The sequence below is a fragment of the Chiloscyllium punctatum genome, chromosome 31 (assembly GCF_047496795.1).
Source record: "Chiloscyllium punctatum isolate Juve2018m chromosome 31, sChiPun1.3, whole genome shotgun sequence".
Lineage (NCBI taxonomy): Eukaryota > Metazoa > Chordata > Chondrichthyes > Orectolobiformes > Hemiscylliidae > Chiloscyllium > Chiloscyllium punctatum.
This window is the reverse complement of record NC_092769.1, coordinates 55,183,565-55,197,545: the sequence shown is the minus strand read 5'-3', so window position 1 is coordinate 55,197,545 and position 13,981 is coordinate 55,183,565.

Here is a 13,981-nt window from a genome sequence, read left to right as displayed (position 1 = left end):
TAATCTAATCTAATCTAATCTAATCTAATCTAATGGAATGTAATCTAATCTAATGAAATGTAATCTAATCTAATCTAATCTAATGTATTTAACTCTAATGTAATGCAAAATAATATAATCTGATCTAACCTGATGTAATCTAATGTAATGTATTCTAATATAATGTAATCTAATGTAATGTAATCGAATGTAATGTAATCTAATGTAATGTAATCTAATCTAAACTAATGTAATCTAATGAAATCTAATCTAATCTAATGCAATGCAATGTAATCTAATGTTATCTAATGTAATCGAATCTAATGTAATGTAATCTAATCTAATGTAAAGTAATCTGATCTAATGTACTCTAATCGAATCTAATGTAATCTAATATTATCTGATCTAATCTGAGGTAATCTAATGTAATGTAATCTAGCATAATGTAATCTAATGTAATGTAATGTAATGTAATCTAATCTAATCTAATGTAATGCAATGTAATCTAATCTAATCTAATGTAATGCAATGTAATCTAATGTAATGTAATCTAATGTAATGTAATCTAATCTTAACTAATGTTATCGAATCTAATCTAATCTAATCTAATCTAATCTAATGTAATCTAAACTGATCTAATCTAATCTAACGTATTCTAATGTAATCTAATCTAATCAAAAGAAATGTAATCTAATGTAATATAATCTAATCTAATGTAATGTAATCTATTGTAATGTAATGCAATCTAATGTAATCTAATATAATGCATTGTAATCTAATCTAATCTAATGTTATCTAATGTAATGTAATGTAATGTAATCTAATCTAATGTAATCTAATGTAATGTAATCTAATCTAATGTAATGGAATGTAATGTAATCTAATGTAATGTAATCTAATGTTATCTATTCTAATGCACTCTAATGTAATGTAATCTAATATAGTCTAATCTAATCTAATGTAATCTAATGTAAAGTAATGTAATGTAATGTAATCTAATGTTATGTAATGTAGTGTACTCTACTCTAATCTAATGTAATCTAATGTAATGTATTCTAATCTAATCTAATCTAATCTAATGTAATCTAATCTCATCTAATCTAATCTAATGTAATCTAATCTAATGTAACGTAATCTAATCTAATGTAATGTAATCTAATGTAATGTAATCTAATGTAACATAATCTAATGCACTGTAATGTAATGTAATCTAATGTACTCTAATCTAATCTAATGTAATCTAATGAAATGTAATGTAATGGAATGTAATGGAATGTAATGTAATGTAATGTAACCTAATGTTATCTAATGTAATCGAATCTAATGTAATCTAAAGTAATGTAATCTAATGTTATTTAATGTAATCTAATATAATCTAATCTAATGTAATGCAATCTAATCTAATTTACTCTAATCTAATGTAATGTAATCCAATGTAATGTAATGTAATTACATTATGTATATTATGTAATCTAACGTAATATAATCTAATGCATGTAATGTAACCTAATCTAATGTACTCTAATCTAATCTAATGTAATCTAAAGTTATGTAATCTCATGTAATCTAATGTAAAGTAATGTAATGTAATGTAATGTAATGTAATCTAATCTATGGGCGGCACGGTGGCACAGTGGTTAGCACTGCTGCCTCACAGCGCCTGAGACCCGGGTTCAATTCCCGCCTCAGGCGACTGACTGTGTGGAGTTTGCACGTTCTCCCCGTGTCTGCGTGGGTTTCCTCCGGGTTCTCCGGTTTCCTCCCACAGTCCAAAGATGTGCAGGCAAGGTGAATTGGCCATGCTAATTTGCCCATAGTGCTAGGTAAGGGGTAAATGTAGATGTAGGGGTATGGGTGGGTTATGCTTCGGCGGGGCGGTGTGGACTTGTTGGGCCGAAGGGCCTGTTTCCACACTGTAAGTAATCTAATCTAATATAATATAATTTAATATAATGCAATCTTATTTAATCTAATCTAATCTAATCTAATCAAATGTAATGTAATCTAATGTAATGTAGTGTAGTGTAATGTAATGTAATCTAATCTAATCTGTTGTAATCTAATCTAATGTAATCCATTTTAATGGAATCTAATCTACATTGAATCCATCATTAGAATTTGATTCAATGATTCAACGAAAGTTGTTTGTTTCATTGAATGAAAGCGTTAAGCTCATCATTGACTGATGAGAGAAGCTCTGCTCATTGAATTAACACGTGCAGTTTGGTTCATGGAGTGAATGTGTGCAGTTTGATTGAGACAATGTGTCATAGCTTGTGACTTTGAATGAATGAGTAGCTGTATTCATTGAATTGACAAATGCAGTTTGCTTCATGAACTAAATGTGTGCAATTTGTTTGGTTGAATCAATGCGTTAAGAGTACCTTCATTGAATTATCATGTGCAGTTTGTTTCGTTGAATGAATGAGTGTAGTAGGATTGACTCAATAAGTGAGTTAGGTTTGTTCGAATGAAACAAGGAATAAGGTTTGATTCATTGAATCAATGATTCTAGTTTGATTCACTGATTCAATCAATGCAGTTTGTTTCATGAAATGAAAACGGTGAGCTTGACACATTGAATGAATGAGAGAAGCTCTATTCATTGAATTAAGACAGGCAGTTTGGTTCATCTAGTAAACGTGTGCAGCTTGACAGAGACAATGCGTGAAACTTGTGCCATTGAATGAATGAGAGTAGCTCTACTCATTTATTTGACAAATGCAGACTCTTTCATTGAATATGCAATGAATATGCAGTTTGGTTCACTAAATAAGGGAGGTAGGTTTGTTCCATTGAAACAAGGTTTGATTCATTGAATTCATTGTTTGATTCAATGATTCAATGAATGCAGTTTGTTTCTTTGAATGAAAGCGTTAAGCTTGCCGCATTGAATGAATGAGAGAAGCTCGACTCATTGATTTAAGACGTGCAGTCTGTATCATGAGTGCAGCATGCTCCATTGAATGAATGCGCTTTGCTCGTGGCATTGAATGAATGGCTGGAGCACGACTCTTTTAATTAAGACACACAAAGCATTTCATTGAATGAATGGGTGCAGTTTGATTCACGACGTAAATGAGTTAAGTTTGTTCGATGGAATCCATTAATACTGTTTGATTCATTGAGTCAATGATGGCAGTTTGACTCAATGATTCAATGAAGCATTTGGTTTCATTGAATGAAAGTGCTAAGCTCGAGAAAGTGATTAAAAAAGAAAAGCTGTACTCATTGAATTAACACGTGCACTCTGTTTCATTTAATGAATGCATGCAATTTTTATCATTGCATGAACACGTGCAGTTTCTTTCATTGAATGAATGGCAAAAGCTAGATTCATTGGAATAGGACTTACAGTGTACCTCATCGAATGAATGTTTGCAGTTAGATTCATTAATTGCGTTTAGTTTGTGGATTTGAATGAATGAAGGAACCTCTACTCTAATCTAATCTAATCTAATGTAATCTAATCAAATGTAATGTAATCTTATGAAATCTAATCTAATCTAATGTAATCCAATGTACTGTAATCTAATGTAATCTAATGTAATGTAGTGTAGTGTAATGTAATGTAATCTAATCTAATTTAATGTAATCTAATGGAATGTAACCTAATGTAATCGAATCGAATGTAATCTACTGTAATGAAATGTAATCTAATCTAATGTAATCTAATGTAGTGTAATCTAATCTAATCTAATGTAATCTAATGTAATATAATATAATCTAATGTAATATAATGTAATGTAATATAATCTAATCTAAATTAATGTAATCGAATCTAATGTAATCTAATCTAATGAAATCTAATCTAATCTAATCTAATCTAATCTAATGCAATGTAATCTAATGTTTTCTTATGTAATCTAATCTAATGTACTCTAATCTAATCTAATGTAATCGAATGTAATGTAATCTAATGTAATGTAATCTAATGTAATCGAATGTAATGCAATCTAAAGGAAAGTAATCTAATCTAATGTAATGGAATCTCATGAAATGTAATCTAATCTAATCTAATCTAATGGAATGTAATCTAATCTAATGTAATGTAATCTAATGTAATGTAGTGTAATGTAATGTAATGTAATCATATCTAATCTGTTGTAATCTAATCTAATGTAATCCATTCTAATGTAATCTAATCTACATTGAATCCATCATTAGAATTTGATTCAATGATTCAACGAAAGTTGTTTGTTTCATTGAATGAAAGCGTTAAGCTCATCATTGACTGATGAGAGAAGCTCTGCTCATTGAATTAACACGTGCAGTTTGGTTCATGGAGTGAATGTGTGCAGTTTGATTGAGACAATGTGACATAGCTTGTGACTTTGAATGAATGAGTAGCTGACTTCATTGAATTGACAAATGCAGTTTGCTTCATGAACTAAATGGTGCAATTTGTTTGGTTGAATCAATGCGTTAAGAGTACCTTCATTGAATTATCATGTGCAGTCTGTTTCGTTGAATGAATGAGTGTAGTAGGATTGACTCAATAAGTGAGTTAGGTTTGTTCGAATGAAACAAGGAATAAGGTTTGATTCATTGAATCAATGATTCTAGTTTGATTCAATCAATGCAGTTTGTTTCATGAAATGAAAACGGTGAGCTTGACACATCGAATGAATGAGAGAAGCTCTATTCATTGAATTAAGACAGGCAGTTTGGTTCATCTAGTAAACGTGTGCAGCTTGACAGAGACAATGCGTGAAACTTGTGCCATTGAATGAATGAGAGTAGCTTTACTCATTGAATTGACAAATGCAGACTCTTTCATTGAATATGCAACGAATATGCAGTTTGGTTCACTAAATAAGGGAGGTAGGTTTGTTCCATTGAAACAAGGTTTGATTCATTGAATTCATTGTTTGATTCAATGATTCAATGAATGCAGTTTGTTTCTTTGAATGAAAGCGTTAAGCTTGCCGCATTGAATGAATGAGAAAAGCTCGACTCATTGTTTTAAGACGTGCAGTCTGTATCATGAGTGCAGCATGCTCCATTGAATGAATGCGTTTTGCTCGTGGCATTGAATGAATGGCTGGAGCACGACTCTTTTAATTAAGACACAAAAAGCATTTCATTGAATGAATGGGTGCAGTTTGATTCACGACGTAAATGAGTTAAGTTTGTTCGATGGAATCCATTAATACTGTTTGATTCATTGAGTCAATGATGGCAGTTTGACTCAATGATTCAATGAAGCATTTGGTTTCATTGAATGAAAGTGCTAAGCTCGAGAAAGTGAATAAAAAAGAAAAGCTGTACTCATTGAATTAACACGTGCACTCTGTTTCATTTAATGAATGCATGCAATTTTTATCATTGCATGAACACGTGCAGTTTCTTTCATTGAATGAATGGCAAAAGCTAGATTCATTGGAATAGGACTTACAGTGTACCTCATCGAATGAATGTTTGCAGTTAGATTCATTAATTGCGTTTAGTTTATGGATTTGAATGAATGAAAGAACCTCGACTCTAATCTAATCAAATCTAATGTAATCTAATCAAATGTAATGTAATCTTATGAAATCTAATCTAATCTAATGTAATGTAATGTAAACTAATCTAATGTCATCTAATGTAATGTAATCTAATGTAATCTAATCTAATGTAATCTAATCTAATCTAATGTACTCTAATATACTGTAATTTAATGTAATCTAATGTAATGTAGTGTAGTGTAATGTAATGTAATCTAATCTAATTTAATGTAATCTAATGGAATGTAACCTAATGTAATCGAATCTAATGTAGTGTAATCTAATCTAATCTAATGTAATCTAATGTAATATAATATAATCTAATGTAATATAATGTAATGTAATGTAATCTAATCTAAACTAATGTAATCGAATCTAATGTAATCTAATCTAATGAAATCTAATCTAATCTAATCTAATGCAATGTAATCTAATGTTTTCTAATGTAATCTAATCTAATGTACTCTAATCTAATCTAATGTAATCGAATGTAATGTAATCTAATCTAATGTAATCTAATGTAAAGTAATCTAATGCAATCTAATCTAATCTAATCTAATGTACTCAACTCTAATGTAATGCAAACTAATATAATCTGATCTAATCTGATGTAATCTAATATAATGTAATCTAATGCAATGTAATCTAATGTAATCGAATGTAATGCAATCTAAAGGAAAGTAATCTAATCTAATGTAATGGAATCTCATGAAATGTAATCTAATCTAATCTAATCTAATCTAATCTAATGGAATGTAATCTAATCTAATGAAATGTAATCTAATGTAATCTAATCTAATCTAATCTAATGTATTTAACTCTAATGTAATGCAAAATAATATAATCTGATCTAACCTGATGTAATCTAATGTAATGTATTCTAATATAATGTAATCTAATGTAATGTAATCGAATGTAATGTAATCTAATGTAATCTAATCTAATCTAAACTAATGTAATCTAATGAAATCTAATCTAATCTAATGCAATGCAATGTAATCTAATGTTATCTAATGTAATCGAATCTAATGTAATGTAATCTAATCTAATGTAAAGTAATCTGATCTAATGTACTCTAATCGAATCTAATGTAATCTAATAGTATCTGATCTAATCTGAGGTAATCAAATGTAATGTAATCTAGCATAATGTAATCTAATGTAATGTAATCTAGCATAATGTAATCTAATGTAATGTAATGTAATGTAATCTAATCTAATCTAATGTAATGCAATGTAATCTAATGTAATGTAATCTAATGTAATGTAATCTAATCTTAACTAATGTTATCGAATCTAATCTAATCTAATCTAATCTAATCTAATGTAATCTAAACTGATCTAATCTAATCTAACGTATTCTAATGTAATCTAATCTAATCAAAAGAAATGTAATCTAATGTAATATAATCTAATCTAATGTAATGTAATCTATTGTAATGTAATGCAATCTAATGTAATCTAATATAATGCATTGTAATCTAATCTAATCTAATGTTATCTAATGTAATGTAATGTAATGTAATCTAATCTAATGTAATCTAATGTAATGTAATCTAATCTAATGTAATGGAATGTAATGTAATCTAATGTAATGTAATCTAATGTTATCTATTCTAATGCACTCTAATGTAATGTAATCTAATATAGTCTAATCTAATCTAATGTAATCTAATGTAAAGTAATGTAATGTAATGTAATCTAATGTTATGTAATGTAGTGTACTCTACTCTAATCTAATGTAATCTAATGTAATGTATTCTAATCTTAACTAATGTTATCGAATCTAATCTAATCTAATCTAATCTAATCTAATGTAATCTAAACTGATCTAATCTAATCTAACGTATTCTAATGTAATCTAATCTAATCAAGAGAAATGTAATCTAATGTAATATAATCTAATCTAATCTAATGTAATCTATTGTAATGTAATGCAATCTAATGTAATCTAATATAATGCATTGTAATCTAATCTAATCTAATGTTATCTAATGTAATGTAATGTAATGTAATCTAATCTAATGTAATCTAATGTAATGTAATCTAATCTAATGTAATGGAATGTAATGTAATCTAATGTAATGTAATCTAATGTTATCTATTCTAATGCACTCTAATGTAATGTAATCTAATATAGCCTAATCTAATCTAATGTAATCTAATGTAAAGTAATGTAATGTAATGTAATCTAATGTTATGTAATGTAGTGTACTCTACTCTAATCTAATGTAATCTAATGTAATGTATTCTAATCTAATCTAATCTAATCTAATGTAATCTAATCTCATCTAATCTAATCTAATGTAATCTAATCTAATGTAACGTAATCTAATCTATGTAATGTAATCTAATGTAATGTAATCTAATGTAACATAATCTAATGCACTGTAATGTAATGTAATCTAATGTACTCTAATCTAATCTAATGTAATCTAATGAAATGTAATGTAATGTAATGTAATGGAATGTAATGTAATGTAATGTAATGTAACCTAATGTTATCTAATGTAATCGAATCTAATGTAATCTAAAGTAATGTAATCTAATGTTATTTAATGTAATCTAATATAATCTAATCTAATGTAATGCAATCTAATCTAATGTAATGTAATCCAATGTAATGTAATGTAATTACATTATGTAATTACATTATGTATATTATGTAATCTAACGTAATATAATCTAATGCATGTAATGTAACCTAATCTAATGTACTCTAATCTAATCTAATGTAATCTAAAGTTATGTAATCTCATGTAATCTAATGTAAAGTAATGTAATGTAATGTAATGTAATGTAATCTAATCTATGGGCGGCACGGTGGCACAGTGGTTAGCACTGCTGCCTCACAGCGCCTGAGACCCGGGTTCAATTCCCGCCTCAGGCGACTGACTGTGTGGAGTTTGCACGTTCTCCCCGTGTCTGCGTGGGTTTCCTCCGGGTGTTCCGGTTTCCTCCCACAGTCCAAAGATGTGCAGGCAAGGTGAATTGGCCATGCTAATTTGCCCATAGTGCTAGGTAAGGGGTAAATGTAGATGTAGGGGTATGGGTGGGTTACGCTTCGGCGGGGCGGTGTGGACTTGTTGGGCCGAAGGGCCTGTTTCCACACTGTAAGTAATCTAATCTAATCTAATCTAATCTAACGTTATCTAATTTAATATAATGTAATCTTATTTAATCTAATCTAATCTAATCTAATCTAATCAAATGTAATGTAATCTAATGTAATGTAGTGTAGTGTAATGTAATGTAATCTAATCTAATCTGTTGTAATCTAATCTAATGTAATCCATTCTAATGGAATCTAATCTACATTGAATCCATCATTAGAATTTGATTCAATGATTCAACGAAAGTTGTTTGTTTCATTGAATGAAAGCGTTAAGCTCATCATTGACTGATGAGAGAAGCTCTGCTCATTGAATTAACACGTGCAGTTTGGTTCATGGAGTGAATGTGTGCAGTTTGATTGAGACAATGTGTCATAGCTTGTGACTTTGAATGAATGAGTAGCTGTATTCATTGAATTGACAAATGCAGTTTGCTTCATGAACTAAATGTGTGCAATTTGTTTGGTTGAATCAATGCGTTAAGAGTACCTTCATTGAATTATCATGTGCAGTCTGTTTCGTTGAATGAATGAGTGTAGTAGGATTGACTCAATAAGTGAGTTAGGTTTGTTCGAATGAAACAAGGAATAAGGTTTGATTCATTGAATCAATGATTCTAGTTTGATTCAATGATTCAATCAATGCAGTTTGTTTCATGAAATGAAAACGGTGAGCTTGACACATTGAATGAATGAGAGAAGCTCTATTCATTGAATTAAGACAGGCAGTTTGGTTCATCTAGTAAACGTGTGCAGCTTGACAGAGACAATGCGTGAAACTTGTGCCATTGAATGAATGAGAGTAGCTCTACTCATTTATTTGACAAATGCAGACTCTTTCATTGAATATGCAATGAATATGCAGTTTGGTTCACTAAATAAGGGAGGTAGGTTTGTTCCATTGAAACAAGGTTTGATTCATTGAATTCATTGTTTGATTCAATGATTCAATGAATGCAGTTTTTTTCTTTGAATGAAAGCGTTAAGCTTGCCGCATTGAATGAATGAGAGAAGCTCGACTCATTGATTTAAGACGTGCAGTCTGTATCATGAGTGCAGCATGCTCCATTGAATGAATGCGCTTTGCTCGTGGCATTGAATGAATGGCTGGAGCACGACTCTTTTAATTAAGACACACAAAGCATTTCATTGAATGAATGGGTGCAGTTTGATTCACGACGTAAATGAGTTAAGTTTGTTCGATGGAATCCATTAATACTGTTTGATTCATTGAGTCAATGATGGCAGTTTGACTCAATGATTCAATGAAGCATTTGGTTTCATTGAATGAAAGTGCTAAGCTCGAGAAAGTGATTAAAAAAGAAAAGCTGTACTCATTGAATTAACACGTGCACTCTGTTTCATTTAATGAATGCATGCAATTTTTATCATTGCATGAACACGTGCAGTTTCTTTCATTGAATGAATGGCAAAAGCTAGATTCATTGGAATAGGACTTACAGTGTACCTCATCGAATGAATGTTTGCAGTTAGATTCATTAATTGCGTTTAGTTTGTGGATTTGAATGAATGAAGGAACCTCTACTCTAATCTAATCTAATCTAATGTAATCTAATCAAATGTAATGTAATCTTATGAAATCTAATCTAATCTAATGTAATGTAATGTAAACTAATCTAATGTCATCTAATGTAATGTAATCTAATGTAATCTAATGTACTGTAATCTAATGTAATCTAATGTAATGTAGTGTAGTGTAATGTAATGTAATCTAATCTAATTTAATGTAATCTAATGGAATGTAACCTAATGTAATCGAATCGAATGTAATCTACTGTAATGTAATGTAATCTAATCTAATGTAATCTAATGTAGTGTAATCTAATCTAATCTAATGTAATCTAATGTAATATAATATAATCTAATGTAATATAATGTAATGTAATGTAATCTAATCTAAATTAATGTAATCGAATCTAATGTAATCTAATCTAATGAAATCTAATCTAATCTAATCTAATCTAATCTAATGCAATGTAATCTAATGTTTTCTAATGTAATCTAATCTAATGTACTCTAATCTAATCTAATGTAATCGATTGTAATGTAATCTAATGTAATGTAACCTAATGTAATCGAATGTAATGCAATCTAAAGGAAAGTAATCTAATCTAATGTAATGGAATCTCATGAAATGTAATCTAATCTAATCTAATCTAATGGAATGTAATCTAATCTAATGTAATGTAATCTAATGTAATGTAGTGTAGTGTAATGTAATGTTATCATATCTAATCTGTTGTAATCTAATCTAATGTAATCCATTCTAATGTAATCTAATCTACATTGAATCCATCATTAGAATTTGATTCAATGATTCAACGAAAGTTGTTTGTTACATTGAATGAAAGCGTTAAGCTCATCATTGACTGATGAGAGAAGCTCTGCTCATTGAATTAACACGTGCAGTTTGGTTCATGGAGTGAATGTGTGCAGTTTGATTGAGACAATGTGTCATAGCTTGTGACTTTGAATGAATGAGTAGCTGACTTCATTGAATTGACAAATGCAGTTTGCTTCATGAACTAAATGTGTGCAATTTGTTTGGTTGAATCAATGCGTTAAGAGTACCTTCATTGAATTATCATGTGCAGTCTGTTTCGTTGAATGAATGAGTGTAGTAGGATTGACTCAATAAGTGAGTTAGGTTTGTTCGAATGAAACAAGGAATAAGGTTTGATTCATTGAATCAAAGATTCTAGTTTGATTCAATCAATGCAGTTTGTTTCATGAAATGAAAACGGTGAGCTTGACACATCGAATGAATGAGAGAAGCTCTATTCATTGAATTAAGACGGGCAGTTTGGTTCATCTAGTAAACGTGTGCAGCTTGACAGAGACAATGCGTGAAACTTGTGCCATTGAATGAATGAGAGTAGCTTTACTCATTGAATTGAAAATGCAGACTCTTTCATTGAATATGCAACGAATATGCAGTTTGGTTCACTAAATAAGGGAGGTAGGTTTGTTCCATTGAAACAAGGTTTGATTCATTGAATTCATTGTTTGATTCAATGATTCAATGAATGCAGTTTGTTTCTTTGAATGAAAGCGTTAAGCTTGCCGCATTGAATGAATGAGAGAAGCTCGACTCATTGATTTAAGACGTGCAGTCTGTATCATGAGTGCAGCATGCTCCATTGAATGAATGCGTTTTGCTCGTGGCATTGAATGAATGGCTGGAGCACGACTCTTTTAATTAAGACACAAAAAGCATTTCATTGAATGAATGGGTGCAGTTTGATTCACGACGTAAATGAGTTAAGTTTGTTCGATGGAATCCATTAATACTGTTTGATTCATTGAGTCAATGATGGCAGTTTGACTCAATGATTCAATGAAGCATTTGGTTTCATTCGAGAAAGTGAATATAAAAGAAAAGCTGTACTCATTGAATTAACACGTGCACTCTGTTTCATTTAATGAATGTATGCAATTTTTATCATTGCATGAACACGTGCAGTTTCTTTCATTGAATGAATGGCAAAAGCTAGATTCATTGGAATAGGACTTACAGTGTACCTCATCGAATGAATGTTTGCAGTTAGATTCATTAATTGCGTTTAGTTTATGGATTTGAATGAATGAAAGAACCTCTACTCTAATCTAATCAAATCTAATGTAATCTAATCAAATGTAATGTAATCTTATGAAATCTAATCTAATCTAATGTAATGTAATGTAAACTAATCTAATGTCATCTAATGTAATGTAATCTAATGTAATCTAATCTAATGTCATGTAATCTAATCTAATGTACTCTAATATACTGTAATTTAATGTAATCTAATGTAATGTAGTGTAGTGTAATGTAATGTAATCTAATCTAATTTAATGTAATCTAATGGAATGTAACCTAATGTAATCGAATCTAATGTAGTGTAATCTAATCTAATCTAATGTAATCTAATGTAATATAATATAATCTAATGTAATATAATGTAATGTAATCTTATCTAATCTAAACTAATGTAATCGAATCTAATGTAATCTAATCTAATGAAATCTAATCTAATCTAATCTAATGCAATGTAATCTAATGTTTTCTAATGTAATCTAATCTAATGTACTCTAATCTAATCTAATGTAATCGAATGTAATGTAATCTAATCTAATGTAATCGAATGTAAAGTAATCTAATGCAATCTAATCTAATCTAATCTAATGTACTCAACTCTAATGTGATGCAAACTAATATAATCTGATCTAATCTGATGTAATCTAATATAATGTAATCTAATGCAATGTAATCTAATGTAATCGAATGTAATGCAATCTAAAGGAAAGTAATCTAATCTAATGTAATGGAATCTCATGAAATGTAATCTAATCTAATCTAATCTAATGGAATGTAATCTAATCTAATGTAATGTAATCTAATGTAATGTAGTGTAATGTAATGTAATGTAATCATATCTAATCTGTTGTAATCTAATCTAATGTAATCCATTCTAATGTAATCTAATCTACATTGAATCCATCATTAGAATTTGATTCAATGATTCAACGAAAGTTGTTTGTTTCATTGAATGAAAGCGTTAAGCTCATCATTGACTGATGAGAGAAGCTCTGCTCATTGAATTAACACGTGCAGTTTGGTTCATGGAGTGAATGTGTGCAGTTTGATTGAGACAATGTGACATAGCTTGTGACTTTGAATGAATGAGTAGCTGACTTCATTGAATTGACAAATGCAGTTTGCTTCATGAACTAAATGGTGCAATTTGTTTGGTTGAATCAATGCGTTAAGAGTACCTTCATTGAATTATCATGTGCAGTCTGTTTCGTTGAATGAATGAGTGTAGTAGGATTGACTCAATAAGTGAGTTAGGTTTGTTCGAATGAAACAAGGAATAAGGTTTGATTCATTGAATCAATGATTCTAGTTTGATTCAATCAATGCAGTTTGTTTCATGAAATGAAAACGGTGAGCTTGACACATTGAATGAATGAGAGAAGCTCTATTCATTGAATTAAGACAGGCAGTTTGGTTCATCTAGTAAACGTGTGCAGCTTGACAGAGACAATGCGTGAAACTTGTGCCATTGAATGAATGAGAGTAGCTCTACTCATTTATTTGACAAATGCAGACTCTTTCATTGAATATGCAATGAATATGCAGTTTGGTTCACTAAATAAGGGAGGTAGGTTTGTTCCATTGAAACAAGGTTTGATTCATTGAATTCATTGTTTGATTCAATGATTCAATGAATGCAGTTTGTTTCTTTGAATGAAAGCGTTAAGCTTGCCGCATTGAATGAATGAGAGAAGCTCGACTCATTGATTTAAGACGTGCAGTCTGTATCATGAGTGCAGCATGCTCCATTGAATGAATGCGCTTTGCTCGTGGCATTGAATGAATGGCTGGAGCACGACTCTTT